The sequence below is a fragment of the Ochotona princeps genome, chromosome 27 (genome assembly GCF_030435755.1).
Source record: "Ochotona princeps isolate mOchPri1 chromosome 27, mOchPri1.hap1, whole genome shotgun sequence".
Lineage (NCBI taxonomy): Eukaryota > Metazoa > Chordata > Mammalia > Lagomorpha > Ochotonidae > Ochotona > Ochotona princeps.
The window spans coordinates 1347237-1359041 of NC_080858.1; the positions used below are offsets into that span (position 1 = coordinate 1347237).

At 50.2% G+C, this 11805-nt stretch overlaps 1 pseudogene; it reads right to left on the bottom strand.

The window, feature by feature from the left end:
- Positions 1–3679: 3679 nt before the first annotated feature.
- LOC101536099 (tyrosyl-DNA phosphodiesterase 2-like) lies at positions 3680–5115 on the bottom strand (annotated as a pseudogene).
- Positions 5116–11805: the final 6690 nt, after the last annotated feature.

The window sequence follows — 11805 nt, forward strand, 5'->3', positions numbered from 1 at the left end:
AGGATAGCCCAATTGCTTGGATCCCTGCCACCCACATGAGAGCTGGATGAGTGCCCAGAGCAATAGCTCAGTGGCTAAATCCTCACTTTGCGTGCACCAGGATCCCTTGTGGGCATCAGTTCACGTCCCAGCTGCTCCACTTGCCTTTCAGCCCCATGCTTGTGGCCTGGGAAAAACAGAATGACCCAAAGCCTCGGGATCCTGTACCAATGTAGGAGACCAGGAAGAAGCTCCTGGCTCCTGGCTCCTGGCTCCAGATCAGCTTAGCTCTGGCCATTGCAGCCACTTGAGCAGTGAGCCAGCAGATGGAAGATCTTTGTCTCTCCTCTGCAAATGTGCCTTTCTAGTAAAAACAAAAAGAGACCTCAGTGAAGCTCTGGGCTTCCACTTGACCCAGATCTGACCATTGCAGACATCTGGGGAGTGAACCAGCAGATGGAAGATTCTCTGTGTCCTCCTCTCTTTAGCTGTTGACTTTCAAACAAATGAATGATACCACTTGGGATACCTACATCCCGTACCAAGGTGCCTGGATTCCAGTCTGGCTGTACTTCCCAGTCCAGCTTGCATCAAATGAGCACTCTAGGAGGTATCAGGTGATAGTTTGAGTATTTGGGTCCTGCCACGTATGGTGAACCCAGATGGAGCTCTGAGCTCTTGGCTTGGCCTCCCCAAGCCCTGGCTGTTGGGAAGTGAAGCAGTACTTGGAAGATTTCTCTGTTACTGTGATCGCTGCCTTTCAAATAAATAAACTTGAAAACATTTTACATGTGCTGGGAAATCTAACAGAGTTCAAACATGGGAGTTGGGAATCCTGAGCCTGCGTTTTGGCCATCAGTCAAAGGGAGTAAGGATTGTGCGGCAATGACCTGGCTGGACCCTGGAGGCCCCCAGTGGGCTGAGAGCAGGACAGTGAGGGTCCATCAGTCTCCTAGGGGGCAGGGCAAGTGTGCCACTTGCTCTTCAAAGTGAAGTCCAGTGCCGGCTCTGCAAATTAAGCCTCCACCTGTAGCAATGCTATGTTGGCACTGGTTCGTGTCCTGGCTGCTCCATTCATGATCCAGCTCCTCATTAATATGCCTGGGAAAGCAGCAGAGGATGGCCCAAGTGGCTGGGCCCCTGCACCCACAGAGAGGCCTGGCAGAAGCCTCTGACTCCTGCTTTAGCCTGGCTGTTATAGCCATTTAGGAAGTGAACCAGCAGGGGGAAGGCATCTCTCTGTCTGTCATATAACTCTGCCTTTCAGATAAATACATTTTTTTTAAAGGGAGGCATGGGGAGAGATGCAAAGGCTAAGCATTTGGGGAAGTTGTTCCCAATGTGCCGTATTGGAGTAGACAAGGTTTCTCTCTGTCGGTGTTCCAGCATGCTGTGTTCTCCACAGCTCATAAGTCTTAACTTGCCAGCTTCAGCAAGAGGATGCTGAAGTATGCTGGGAAAGCAGTGTTACTGGGGTGTGTGTGTGTGTGTGTGTGTGTGAAGGAACTTCCCATGAGGGACCGCATAAATGTCCTGCTGTGGTGAGAATTTCCGGGTGTTGGGTGGGGAGGCACCAAGTCCCAGTTGGTCCTGTTCTTTTTGAACAGTGAGGCCTTTTCCAGTGACCAGGTGAGGAAGACAGGGAAGGGAACACTCGCCCAACCACTCCACTGTCTTCCCCAGTCACCCAGGACCTGAGTGCAGTGGGACAGGATGCCTACTCCACTGTGACAAGCTGAAGTGCCCACAGTGCTGCCTGGCAGCTGGTCTTTTCCCTTGCTGGAGCCTGCGTACTGCCTGACAGCAGAGACCCCAAAGCACTGCCTGCGATTCCAGTCCCCCCCCTCAAAACCTCGAACTCCGACTATGCCAGCCTGGAGGCTACACCCATAGATGCCCTCTGTCGGCTTTGTCCACTGTACCCCGTGTCTCTCCAGGATAACGGCGTTCTGTCACTCCCTGTGATCATGAAGTTCAGTAGCCCCCTGCCCTGTCAGTTGTAGGACTTGCCTCAGCCCCAGACGACCCCAGCACATCCGAGCTAGCCCGAGGTGACTCCGATAGGTGTCTGCCCATGCTGGGCAGAGTCATGCTAACAGAATCCCAGACTTCTCTGGGGCTTCTTAGCTATTTCTGGAACATTCTTCCTGTCTTCCTCTCCCTCCCCCATGGCCCTCAGTCTTATGCTGATATTTGCCCACCATGAGTACCAGGAACTCCAACACCCTGTCCCTGGGGTCTGCCACCAAATGCCAAGAGCTGAAGAGCCTCTGAGAATAAGCCATGCCTTAGCCTTGTGCTGCTGTGAGCCACAGCCAAGCAAACCCTGCTCCTCCCAGATGAGCCTCTCCGAGGACAGACAGCCTTCAGTTTCCTGTTACTCACTACCTCTCTGACCCCTGGGCAGTGCAGTAGAGATGGTTCAGGGTGGGCCCAAAATAGGCAGCGTCAGCTTGCCACCAGCACCCAGAGCCACTCACACGGCCACCAGGCAAGTTTTCAGCGTCTGTGTTGGCTCCCATGACTCTCTGAGCTCAGCTTACTACAAGGAGAAGCGTGAATAATTAGATGACGACCAGGTAATGCTTGATGCCTTGCTTGGTTCAAGCCTAGTTTCTCTTTTTGTTTTAAGACAGTCTTCAAGGTGCTGAAGTTTGAAATGGGGTTCTGTTCAGTTGCTAACCAGCCATTCAGCAGCTTGAGCTGGGACCCTTGAATGTAAGGGTGTGAGGGATTCTATTTCCTTCCTGAATATCTCTAAAAATTGATCAGGGTGTGAGGCAGAAGGAGCTGTACCGACAACACAGAGGGTAGATTCATTTAGCAGTATTTGGTATCTGTAGTTGGAGTTCTCCCCTAAGCAAATCAGGGAAGTGCCAGGTCCTGTCCTCTAGTGCTATCTGAAAGCAGCTGCTGGCTAGGAACCCCTAAACACAAAGTCCCAAGAGTGCCAGGCCGCGTGTGCCTTAGGTCAAGTGTGTTGGTAGAGGTGCTTGACAAACAGAAGGTAGCTGCCTGCAGGCTGCCATCCTAGCCCTGCCAGCTAACTTCAATGAGGTCGTCATCTCTCGGTCTCAGGTTGCTCATGTCTGAAATGGGTGCAGCAGGAGCACTAACCTCAGCTGAGTCTCAATAGAAGCAATCAAAATCCGTGTGACAAACAGGTGATTTCCTACACCCAGGACAGGCTCAAAGCGCATCAGCCACCTGTAGGTCCCCATGTTGCCTCCTGCTGCTGCCCCTTGCCAGGAGCCCTGAGACTCCCTGGTGTCTATCTCTGAGCCAAGAGGAACACTGCAAGCTGCTCCAGGGCAGAGCAGGCCACAAACCCTGGGCACTGCTCACCCAGTCTCTGTTGTTGCTCTCACCTGTGTCTGCTCCAATATGCTTTCTTTCTTTTTCTTTTTTTTTCTATTTCTTGCAACATTTATTTTTCTCGTAGAAAAAAAAACTAAACTGATTTTAATTAAGCTGGTTTTAATTATCAAATCGAACTTTGCCTCTGTGAGCAATATAATTATCAACATAAACTAGAAAAGAGCCTTGGGGATTTAGATCATAAGGGTACCCCTCCAGCTGATAAATCCTGCAGAGTCAGCTGACAGAAACATTTGGAGATGACGGATCAGTTGTTGGCGGACATTTCAGAGGATCAGAGTTTGCAGACTTTAACTAACATCCAGTTCCAAAACTCGGTAACCTCTTTTTAATTCAAATTCATTTTTAAGATGTATTTAAAATACTATTATTTTGGTGCCTGATTAAGAAAAAAAGCTACAAAGGTTAGCCCCCAGGCAATGAGGCCCCGCTTAGAATTCTGCTAGGTTAGCAGCTTTGAGCGCTGGTAAAAGCTCCAACTGGCTTTGTGTCCTGTAATTTAAATGCCTCATGTTCTGAATATAGGCATGCTTTAGAAAATATTCAACTCTCAATTCTGAAGATACAACTCACAAAAGTAAGCTTTAGTTTTTCACCCATAACAATGATCCAGTATCTCAATTTCTCAATATGTCAAAATTGCCTTTGCAAAATTACATTTGCAAAATCTTAAAACTCCTAGCTGTACAGCCTTTTAAAATATGACATCCAAGTTGCGCAGAAGGCCCCAGTGATCACTAGGAAATCTACCACAGTCCAGTTTTTCCAACCCAAGGAGGTCCAAACTTCGGGGAATAATGTGGCCCTCGTCTGCTGCTGCTGCTCTGAAGAATATCCAATCAAAACGCAGCTTGCAAGGAGCAGCTATACCCAGATTAGAGTTCACTCGGGTGTCCCATGTATGCTGGCAATGCTTAGGTTTGCCCGGAAACTCCCAGACATCCAAGATGTTGTTGGGTAAACCACCACATTTGGTAACTTCTTGATCCCTTAAATTTGTATCTCCTGCAAATATAACAGTAGCTGATTTTGGAGCCTCCTGGATTTTCTGTAGGACCACTTTGAACTGATTAATTCGTTCCATGGCATGGCCCCTGGCGCTCTCCAAATGTGAGGTCGTAAGGTAAAGCTCATTCCCGGACAAACTCACTTGCACACACAAAAGGTTCCTCATCATTTTGGTATTTGGAAAAGGAATTATCTCTTGGCTTTTTAATTTCACTCTGGATTTCTTCAACATTATAGCTGTGAAATATCCTTCTTCATTACCTGCAATAATTTCATAATTACTTGCTCGCTTCTTTAGGTAGCTGCAATACGGTGGGATTACTTCCTGTAGAAATATCACATCTGGGCTGTACAAAGCTAGCTAGGAACACACTCCCGGAGCCCTCTCTTGCAGGTGGTTTAGATCCAATCCATCAATGTTCCAGGTAATGAGAGAGAACATGCTGCCATCTTCCTGCGCAGTGGTCTGGGACAGCTGGTTTTAGAACTAATGGAGTCACTTGTTTCTTCATTGGTGAGGTCAACGCAGGCCGCGGGCTCCACCGGGCGGCTCTGCGAGGCGCTCTCCTCTGCCGGCCGCTCGAAGTAGGAGTCCAGCGCCTTTTCCATCTCCCAGTCGTCCTCGGCCAGGTAGCACTTTGCCACGGCCACGTCGCAGCTCGCCACGGCAGCGAACTCCACACAATGGAGCGGCCTCCGCTTCGCCTCGGGCTCGTCCTCTTCCAACTCCATCTTCTCTCCGCCCCGCAGGCGGAGACCAGTATGCTTTCTATACTGCAGACAGTGGGAGTTCAATGCATGTGTTGACTGAGTAAACAAACCCAGTGAGCATGGATTGAAAAAGTGCAACAGCACAGATCTTACAGATTGTGTCAGACAAGAGCAATGCTCCTAACTCACAAGTAGAAGCTGCTGAGCTGCATGGCTTCCTGTGCAAGGTGCCCCATGTCCCGGGGGGTGTCTTCCTGGATTTGGCCTCTCCCCGGTCTCCCCCAGATCCTGGCACTGGATCCATGCTCTTGTCCTGACCATGTAGGCCCAATGGAGCCAGCCCTTCTTGGTGAAGCATCGTGGTCCCCATCTTGTGACTTCTTTTTTCCTTAAGAGTTTTTTCTTTATTTGAAGTGACAGGGGAAAGAAAGAAGAGAGAATTTCCATACACTGTGTAATACCCCAAATTCCTAAACTTCCAGGGCTGGGCCAGGCCAAAGCTAGAAGCCAAGAACTCCACCCTGGAGTCTTCCAAATGGGTGGCAAGAACCAAAGCCCCTGAGCCATCCTCTGATGCCCCCCATTCATATTGGTAGGAGGCTGGATTGGAAGTAGAGGCAGGAGTTGGTCACAGGCACTTGGATGTAGGATGGAAGTATCCCAAAGGATGGCTCAACCCACTCTGCCACAGCGTCCACCCTGCTTTAATGATGAAAGTCTGCCAGAAAGTCCAGCATGCCTCCGCAGCCCTGCTATCTAGACGACTCTCCTAGGAGAAGCACCCTCCTTGGTTATGAACCCCTTAGTAGAAACTTGTCTACTGGGTCCTCCCCGTTTTCTAACTGGAGAGGAAGAAGGTAGTGGAGTAACCTAAGCAGAGGTCCAGACCACAAACAGGAAAACGAAGGTGTAGAGGGCTGGGCCCCTCCATGCGGATGCCGTGCGGTAGGTGTACCAGAGAGGGCTGGCGTAGTTCAGCTCCTCTATGGACTCACACAAAATGTAAAACCCAGCCCTGGCTTGGTAGCTTGATGTACAGAGCTTTCATGGGGTGGAGCATGGAGCCAGCCAGGAGCTAAAGTCTGAAGACTTGCTGAGACTGGTGCAGATCTCGGAGGCAGACAGACCTGGGTTCCAAGCCACTTCATCCGTGTCGTAGTTGTGAGGCGGGATGAGCTGTTGTAAAGCTAACATCTCTCATGCTTAAGTGCAGTATGTACTGTCTCACTCCTTCTGGAGCCAGCCTCCACTCTAAGGATAGGCCCACCTGAAGTCCAGGGCTTGCCTGGGCCCACATAGCCCAACACCATTGAACCCCCACTGTACCTCTTGCGGAGTACCACCCACTGTGCTAACCCAAATCTGAGACTGCCAGCATGCCTAACTCACAGAGATTCATGATACTTGGTCAGGGGAGGCATCTTATTTTACATGATTTAGGAAGAAATAAAAACATGAACTTTTAAAAAAAAAAGTTTAAATATTATCGACATAGTTAGGGATTAACACCCATGTGGGCTTCTGATTAAGGTGGGGAGGGTCAGGTTTGGAGGAAGGTGGGTGGGACATATGGTTCATGGTTTTTAATTCTCTCTTGTGTCTGCAGGAGAGGAGGGGAAGGTAGGTATTCCTTGCTGTCAAGCTACATTAGCCAGGGATAGGGGGTGGTCATTTGTTGACTTTTAGAGGCCCCAATGTGGGGTAGAGTGTTCCAAGGGGGTTACTTGAATGGTCTGGACCGTTCTGAGAAATCATTGGTTTCGTTGCTCTAAGAATGAGAAAATATTTTCAAGGTCCACTGGTTGACCAAGTTCACTTCATACAGCCACACGCCCAGGAACATGCTGCAAAGCTTGACCAAGATAATTGTCCAGTCTGTTCTGCTTTCCATCCTCTGACCAGGCAGTTGACGTCCCCTACTGGCCTAGCTGAGCTGGCTGTCATGTCCCCCATGTGCATCTGTGCATGCTGCTCACTGTACAGGCATCAGCAATCCTGACACATGCACTCCAAGGTTGGACCACGCATCCTGTTATTTTCCTGTAGCCAGGGTCTGAGTCCAACATTCTAGTCGGGGAGTTCCCCCAAGAAACCTCCTCTGGGGTGACTTTCATTTTTGACTCCATGTGCACCAGTCAGTGCAGGGTCAGGTGCTGTCTGTCACCTGCACCAGCCAAAATACATACCAGTGGATGAAGCCGCCTGGTAAGTTCCACCCAGCCTCATATCTCATGCAAAACAACAGGTCCTGTGGCCCAACCTAGCCAGCCCACCACAGACCCAGTCCTCACATACACCAGCAAATATTTCCAGCAGTGGCCTAGTCAGAGCGACTCTCAACAACCCCACCAGGCCCACCTCCAGCCCCAGTTTTTGTCCATGCCAGTCTCTGCTGCAGCTTAGCCCAGCCCAGCCCGTGTCCCATCCAGTTCTCATATAGGCCTATGGGTACCATCACTTAGCTCAACCTAACCTGCTCCCAAACCCATCCTTCACATATGCTGACAGATGTTGCTGCCTTGTCCAGTCTAGTCCACCCCCAGCTCTGGTTCTTGCACTCATCAGCGTTAGATACAGTCTAGCAGGGAAGTGCAAGATGCGATCTTATAATAGTCTGGAATTATATTGTGTATAAATCCTGCATACTATTAGAATGATCAATGTACTCCAACACTAGTGTCTCATGAGTTTTTTAGCCACTAAGCCAAATGCCTGTTTCTTCCATGACCTTTCTGAATTATTTTCATATGATTTTATTTTGGTGTAGACCCAGTATTTCGTCTTTGACTTACTCAGTCTCCCTCATGTTAGATGCAGGGGCTATCATACTGCTTCAGATGCTCCATCCCACATCAGAGAGCCTGGGTTTGAGTTCCAGCCCTGGCCCTGATTGCAACTTTTGGCTAATGAGCATCTTGGTGGGTCCCAGGCTGTTGCCTCCAGGATGAAAACCTAGCATAGCCCAGCACCAACTATGGGAGTGGTTGAAGCCCGCTCTTCGCATAGCTGTCTCCATTCTCTTTACCTTTCAAGTAAATAGTGTTTTGGTTTCAAACCCGTAAGGCTGAGGCTGTAGTTCATCTCTGGCTGTGGCAGTGACTGGGATGACATTGGAGGGCATGCAGCCAGGTAGAGGCAGAGTTGGATGAAACCACAGTTGGAAGGCCAACGTCGACCAGGGAGCACTGTGGGAAATCCAAGACCAAGGCAGAGTCTGGAGGTGGGTCCCTAAAGACTTGCACCTCAACCCATGGGAGCAGTTGCTCCTGTTGCATTGGGTGGAGGAGCTTACAGATGAAGGCCTGGGACGGCAGGCAGCACTTCTCAGGATCCCAAAGGAACATGTGTCATTTCGGGTCCCTTGCAACTTGCTGTCCGTGGTGAGGAACAGTGGTACTCTCATCGAGGCTGGCATGGCTGCCAGTGGCACCAGACCTTGAATGCACGGATCTCCCACTGATGAGAAGACACCGCTGGAAATGTTTGCCTTCCTCCTCCCCACTGTACTATAACGGGGACAGAAGGAACAATGGGACTTTGTGCAATTGTTAGAGACAGTTCAATGGGAAAGCATAGAGAATTACCACAGACATGATCACAGAAATATTCATGCGTTCTCAGACCTGGTTGTTCGATGAAGTACCTTTTCATGTATGGACTGACTAGGTTAGCCTGCGTGTTTTAAACAACAATGAAACCAACAAACTATATTTAAAAAAAAAATTAAAACAAAACTGAAGTTTTTAAAAAACAAAAGGCCAACACTCACATGTTTCTCATTTGGAAATAAGAACCCATGCTTCTGGCTGGCACAAGAGGAAGAGAGGAGTACCACGGCTTCTGAAATTACTCTCCTAAGCCTGTCCTGTTTGGAGAGAAGTTGGGGTGACCGGGTACCCCCGAGTTAAACACATCTACAGAAAGCCCCGCTCCACGCTGCAGCCCTGTGTCCCCCAAGGAGCTTTGCTGCTGGGAAGGAGCAGACAGCCACAGGTTCTCCTCGCATTAGCATCAGCCCATGAACTAGTTATGCCACACATCACAGCAGCATTTCAGAGTTCAGCATAGCAACCAGGGCAGGAAAGATCTTCCAACCACACAGGAAGCTTGTCACACATCTTAAGGCTTTTTAAAAACTATTTTATTTTCAGAACAGAGTCTGGTTTTATTTTAAAAAGAGAAAGGGAAACATCTCGACAAATGCTAGTGAGGTGACACTTCCCGCCTCCTTCAGGACTCTCTGTGCCAGCAAGTTCCCTTCCAGAAACACCCACAGGCTTAGAACCAGGGCCCATAAGAACAGAGCCGTCATTAGAGGCAGTCCCTTCACGCTTAAGCAGGTAGGGATCTAGAGACTCAGAGGAAGCCCCTTAGTCGCTCACGTGTCAGCAGCGAGCAGGTTGAGAGTCTGGACCCATGGCTCCCTCCGCGAGCTGTGCTGTTGGCCCAGCCCTCAGGAGATGGGTGCTGTGGGCTGGCAGGACACTGAGAACATCTCAGGGTCGACCCTTGCAATAGAGATGCCCCAGGAAGCCAGGAAAATCAGTCCTTTCTTGTGAATGAGGTGAGGAAGACGATTGAAGAGGTTCAAGAAAAGTACAAGAGTGAACCGACCCTCCGAGTACAAAGCACCTGTGCTAAATGGAGGAGGATGCCCAGGCCTGGCCTCTGTGGAACCAGTCCCCAAGTCGCTGAACACCACCCACTCTGGGGAGTGGCAGTTAGGCACCCTTCCAGCCAGGCCCGCAGTGCTGAGGGGCATCGGTCACTCAGCAGTGAACAAAGGAGCAGGTTGGGGCTAGCTAGGCCAGCCATGGCTCAGACACAAGGTGCATTCAATCACTGAGGTTAGGTAGCAGAGAAACAGAGCAAAGAAGAAAAATAAGCACACGGGGACACAGGGAGCAGCTGTTGGTCCCCACCCAGATCCCTGGGTCTAGTCAAAGGAAGCAAAAAGCAATCAGGAGGGGAAGGTGGGAAGGCAGAGGGAAAAGCCAATCCACTGCCAACTCCACCCAAGCAGGCTGAGACTGAGCAGGTCCAGGGCCCCGGAAGAGCAAGGGCACACGGCCCATGCCAGTGCTTTTTCCCCATTGCTTCCCCCTCACTGGCAGGGACCCACGGGAGAACCCTGGCCATGCCACTAGCCCCTCTGGTGTCTCTCTCCACGGAGATCTTCAGCCCACGAGCCTGAAGTCACTCCCCTCCCCTGTAGAAGGCAGATACAGGGCAACAGTAACAGCCCTGCGATTGCAGCCCGACCCGGCTGCCCCTCTCCCCAGGGCTTCAGACATACCCAAGGCAGAGGCAGAGAGCGCTCTGCAGTGGACCCTCTGATGGTTCCTCTTCTGTCCACCCTCGCAGGGGCCACTGTGACCAGGGCCTTCAAGAGCCAGAAACTCCAAGAATGCTGGAGTTGAAGAGTTTCAAGAGCACTCGTCCAATGCCTAGATTCTAAATACAACAAAACTGAGTGCAAGAAAGGAAAAACTTGTCACTCAAAGCCATTGAGTGACAAGGGCAGAACTGGAACCCATGTCTTCTGGCACCTCTGCCCGTTTATTATACTACAGAAAGCTTCCCAAGCAGAAGAGAGAAGAAAACCAAAAATTCTTGCAAGTGTCACCTCCCACCCATTCTCTCTCTTTTTTAGATGATTTATTTATTTGAAAAGCAGACTTACAGAGAGAGAGAGAGAGAGAGATTTTTTCTTCCATTGATTCACCCCTCAGATGGTCACAATGGCTAGGGCTGGGCCAGGTGGAAGCCAGGAGCCAGGAGCTTCTTCCAGGTCTCCCACATGTGTGCCGGGACCCAAACACTGCTTTCCCAGATGTATTAGCAGGTAGCTGGATAAGAAGTAGACTCAAATCAGCACCCATATGGGATGCTGGCATTGCAACAGGACCTTAGCTCGTTACACCACAATGCCAGACCCCCAACCATTCTCAAGAGGGTGGAAGAAAGTGAGACTGTCCCAGCTTTGTTCCTGTCTGGCTTCTTGCATCCTTGGTACCCTCACTTCATACATCAGGATTCCAGGTGAGGCAGCCCCTGGGTCCTCAACGGGAGAACCATTGTAGGGGAAGGTGGGCTCCAAGCCTGCCTTTTTTTTCCCAGTGAGACCCTCACTGGAAGCAGAGCCACTACCACCCTTTGTGGTTGACATCAAGCTTCCAAGAGGAATTGAGTCTTCTGTCCCTGTGGGTGTACGGGAGGCCCAACTTCACATCCATCCAGGAGCCCCAACACAGCAGTAGCTCAAATCCAAGGTCTTTCTCAGCCAGCACCAAAGCACCCTATGACGAAACGTGCAGGACTGAGGGGGGAAGCAAAGGAGGGCAAGACAATGGCTGCGACTCCACAGACCCTGTACTCACGCCGGCACCCGGCTGCAACGGGACCCAGCAGCTGTGTCGAAGACAACTTCTAAATATTTTGTCTTTTTTTTTTTTTTTTTTTTGTAAGCAGCATCAATGCATGATGAAACAAAAGTTGAAAACACAGAGGTAGAAATGCCATTCACCCAAGAAAGGGTGCAGTTTGGTCCTCAGAACACAAATCCCTTCTTCCCCAGAACTGAGAAGAGAGGAGTGAAGAGTGAGCAGGATCCAGGGTGAGCTTCTCCCTTGTCAGAGAGCAACGTGGCAGTCCCAGGACCCAGCTCTTCCTGGGAAGTCGCGGTCACAAATTCAGGCAAGTAGGAGGCAGCTGGGATCTGTGTGGGGA